Source organism: Oncorhynchus kisutch, unplaced genomic scaffold (genome assembly GCF_002021735.2).
Source record: "Oncorhynchus kisutch isolate 150728-3 unplaced genomic scaffold, Okis_V2 Okis09a-Okis19a_hom, whole genome shotgun sequence".
Classification (NCBI taxonomy): Eukaryota; Metazoa; Chordata; class Actinopteri; order Salmoniformes; family Salmonidae; genus Oncorhynchus; species Oncorhynchus kisutch.
Genome location: NW_022261985.1, coordinates 7,081,041 through 7,086,283, shown reverse-complemented (window position 1 = coordinate 7,086,283; position 5,243 = coordinate 7,081,041). Strand labels below are relative to the sequence as shown.

General features: G+C 50.9%; 1 pseudogene; it reads right to left on the bottom strand.

The window, feature by feature from the left end:
• Nucleotides 1-400: 400 nt before the first annotated feature.
• Nucleotides 401-5,243, bottom strand: part of LOC109883248 (adiponectin receptor protein 2-like) — a 61,777-nt pseudogene continuing 56,934 nt past the window's right edge.

The following is a 5,243-nucleotide window of genomic DNA, read 5'->3' as shown; positions in this document are numbered from 1 at the left end:
TAGAGCATTAAGAAACCCCCACCACTAGAGCATTAAGAAGCCCCCACCACTAGCGCATTAAGAAACCCCCACCACTAGAGCATTAAGAAACCCCCACCACTAGAGCATTAAGAAACCCCCACCACTAGAGCATTAAGAAACCCCCACCACTAGAGCATTAAGAAGCCCCCACCACTAGAGCATTAAGAAGCCCCCACATTGTAATTTTTTGTTGCTTTGTACGGTGAGCACAACGTTTAGAATGATGATAATCAGAACAACCACTTCAACAGATTACTCAAAATTCACACAACTTTTTTTTTGTTGAGGGGGGGGGCCGGGGGACCAGTCTCAAATGTCCAAAACCCTAGATGCAGTTATTGAAAACAAGATGGAGATGGAGAAGAAAAACAAACGAGACTTTCCAACTGAAAAGAAAACCTTGTCTTTTTTTCCCGTGTCCTCTAAGGGGTTTCTGTAGACATGTACAGAGAGAGACGGGGCTACTGGGGAGTCAGTGTGTGTAGGAGCCTCCATCAGTCTCCCGTGTCTGTTGTGTGTGTGTGTGTGTGTGTGTGTGTGTGTGTATATATATGAGTGTGTCTCCCCCTGGTGGTGTGTTGACGTGACGACGTGCAGGATCTTCACAGGGCATTGTCCTCTTCACAGCCCGCCCCGGCAGCGTAGCGGAAGGCCTGCAGGTTGGACACGCCGTGGAAATGGACGAACGCTCCTGCCACCACCAGGACGTGGAACAACTGATGAGAGTGGAACTGGAGGCAGAGAGAGGAGAGAGGGAGGATCAGTGAAGATTTCAGCTACTTCTGATTTAGCCTCTATGGTTGCTGGGTCACGTTATAGGCCGACATGAGCCCGTGTGCAAAGACAACTACTTCACTCATTGTCATGTTTGGTTTGCCACAGACGGACATGGGAGCAGACTAGAGAATTAACAGATCTGGGACCAGGTTAACATTCATGGACTCTCCGTGTTTGTAGTAAATAATGTCTGAGGATCAGATGGTCCAGACAGTCAGCCGGACATCACGGCCCCTAAGACACAGGAAGTATCAGTCCAGGGTTTCCCCAAACTCCGCCCACAGGACCCCAAGAGGAGCACGTTCTGGTTTCCCCCCCCCTAGTACAACACAGCTGATTCAAATCACCAACTCTGTCTCTCTGTCTGTCAACAACATGCCAGACTATGTCATGGAGGAGTTGGTGTAGACCAAATACCTGCCACGCTACATTGCCCATCTAACTCAGCGATGTGCCGTCATGCCCCTCTGTACCGGTCCTCCCCTCTACGTGGGGAACACAGGGCTCATGTTGGGGCCAACTATCAACCATCTCCAGGACAGATGTAGAGCACAGGAGGGAATAATCCCCCACACTGACCTGAGACACACACACACACTGACCTGAGACACACACACACTGACCTGAGACACACACACACACACACTGACCTGAGACACACACACACTGACCTGAGACACACACACACTGACCTGAGACACACACACACACACACTGACCTGAGACACACACACACACACACACTGACCTGAGACACACACACACACACACACTGACCTGAGACACACACCACACACACACACTGACCTGAGACACACACACACACACACACACTGACCTGAGACAAACACACACACACTGACCTGAGACACACACTGACCTGAGACACACACACACACTGACCTGAGACACACACTGACCTGAGACACACACACACACTGACCTGAGACACACACACTGACCTGAGACACACACACACACACTGACCTGAGACACACACACTGACCTGGAACACACACTGACCTGAGACACACACACAACACTGACCTGAGACACACACACACACTGACCTGAGACACACACCACACTGACCTGAGACACACACACACACTGACCTGAGACACACACACACACTGACCTGAGACACACACACACACTGACCTGAGACACACACACACACTGACCTGAGACACACACACACACTGACCTGAGACACACACACACACTGACCTGACACACAACACTGACCGGAGACACACACACACACAAACTGACCTGAGACACACACACACAAACTGACCTGAGACCACAACACCACACAAACTGACCTGAGACACACACACACAAACGACCTGAACACACACACACAACTGACCTGAGACACACACACACACACCACTGACCTGAGACCACACAGCACACAAACTGAACCTGAGACACACACACACAAACTGACCTGAGACACACACACACACACAAACAGACCTGAGACACACACACACACAAACTGACCTGAGACACACACACTGACCTGAGACACACCACACACACAAACTGACCTGACACACACACACACACCCTGACCGAGACACACACAACACACTGACCTGAGACACACACACACTGACCTGAACACACACACACACACACACACACTGACCTGACACACACTGACCTGAGACACACACACACACACACACACTGACCTGACACACACACACACTGACCTGAGACACACACACACACACACACACACACACTGACCTGACACACACACACACTGACCTGAGACACACACACACACTGACCTGAGACACACACACACACACTGACCTGAGACACACACACACACACTGACCTGAGACACACACACACAAACTGACCTGAGACACACACACTGACCTGAGACACACACACAAACTGACCTGAGACACACACACACACACACACACTGACCTGAGACACACACACACACACTGACCTGAGACACACACACACACACACACACTGACCTGAGACACACACACAGACCTGAGACACACACACACACACACTGACCTGAGACACACACACACACACACACACACTGACCTGAGACACACACACACACACACACACTGACCTGAGACACACACACACTGACCTGAGACACACACACACACACACACACACACTGACCTGAGACACACACACACACACAACACTGACCTGAGACACACACACACACACTGACCTGAGACACACACACACACACACTGACCTGAGACACACACACACACTGACCTGAGACACAACACACACACTGACCTGAGACACACACACACACTGACCTGAGACACACACACACACACACTGACCTGAGACACACACACACACACACTGACCTGAGACACACACACACACACTGACCAGACACACACACACACACACACACTGACCTGAGACACACACACAGACCTGAGACACACACACACACACACACACACACACCTGAGACACACACACACACACACACTGACCTGAGGACACACACACACACACACACACACACTGACCTGAGACACACACACACACACACTGACCTGAGACAGACACACACACACACACTGACCTGAGACACACAACACACACACACTGACCTGAGTACACACACACACACACTGACCTGAGACACACACACACACACTGACCTGAGACACACACACACACACAAACCACAACACTGACCTGAGGACACACAACACACACACACACACACTGACCTGAGACACACACACACACAACACACACTGACCTGAGACACACACACACACACACACACACACACTGACCTGAGACACACACACACACACACACACTGACCTGCAGACACACAACACACTGACCTGAGACACACAACACACACACACACACACACACTGACCTGAGACACACACACACACACTGACCTGAGACACAACACACACACACACACACACACTGACCTGAGACACAACACACACACTGACCTGAGACACACCACACACACACACACTGACCTGAGACACAACACACACTGACCTGAGACACACACACACACACACCACACACCACACTGACCTGAAGACACACCACACACACACACACACTGACCTGAGAACCACACACCACACCACAACACTGACCTGAGAAACACACACACACACACTGAACCTGAGACACACACACACACACTGACCTGAGACACACACACACACACTGACCTGAGACACACACACCACTGACCCTGAGACACACACTGACTGAGACACACACACACTGACCTGAGACACACACCACACACACTGACCTGAGACACACACACACACACACTGACCTGAGACACACACACACACACACACTGACCTGAGACACACACACACACACTGACCTGAGAACACCACACACACACTGACCTGAGACACACACACAACACTGACCTGAGACACACCACACACACTGACCTGAGACACACACACACACACTGACCTGAGACACACACACACACACACACTGACCTGAGACACACACAACACACACTGACCTGAGACACACACACTGACCTGAGACACACACTACTGTCCTAAAGTACTGTAACAGAGTGGATATTAACCTCCCACCAGCTGAGGACCAGAAAGGGGAGGAGAGGGGCAGCGAGGCCCAGCCTGAGTCCCTGTTCTGGGCTTGCTCTCCCAGGCCTGCCTTCTCCAGCTGGGTGTTAATATGAAGGGGAACCACCGGGTCACACGTGAGGGGGTGTAAAGGATGGTACTGTCATACTAAATGACCTAACCACTGCCCTATACAATGTCCTCAATTCATTATTTACCTTCAGCTGTGTGAGGGAGACCGAGGAAAGGTTTCCCCAAAACAAACACATCTGGGACCAATCAGCCCACACTGAACAGCCAAAAGAGTTAAATATTGTCTGTCTGTCTGTCTGTCTGTCTGTCTGTCTGTCTGTCTGTCTGTCTGTCTGTCTGTCGGTCTGTCTGTCTGTCTGTCTGTCTGTCTGTCTGTCTGTCTGTCTGTCTGTCTGTCTGTCTGTCTGTCTGTCTGTCTGTCTGTCTGTCTGTCTGTCTGTCTGTCTGTCTGTCTGTCTGTCTGTCTGTCTGTCTGTCTGTCTGTCTGTCTGTCTGTCTGTCTGTCTGTCTGTCTGTCTGTCTGTCTGTCTGTCTGTCTGTCTGTCTGTCTGTCTGTCTGTCTGTCTGTCTGTCTGTCTGTCTGTCTGTCGTCTGTCTGTCTGTCTGTCTGTCTGTCTGTCTGTCTGTCTGTCTGTCTGTCTGTCTGTCTGTCTGTCTGTCTGTCTGTCTGTCTGTCTGTCTGTCTGTCTGTCTGTCTGTCTGTCTGTCTGTCTGTCTGTCTGTCTGTCTGTCTGTCTGTCTGTCTGTCTGTCTGTCTGTCTGTCTGTCTGTCTGTCTGTCTGT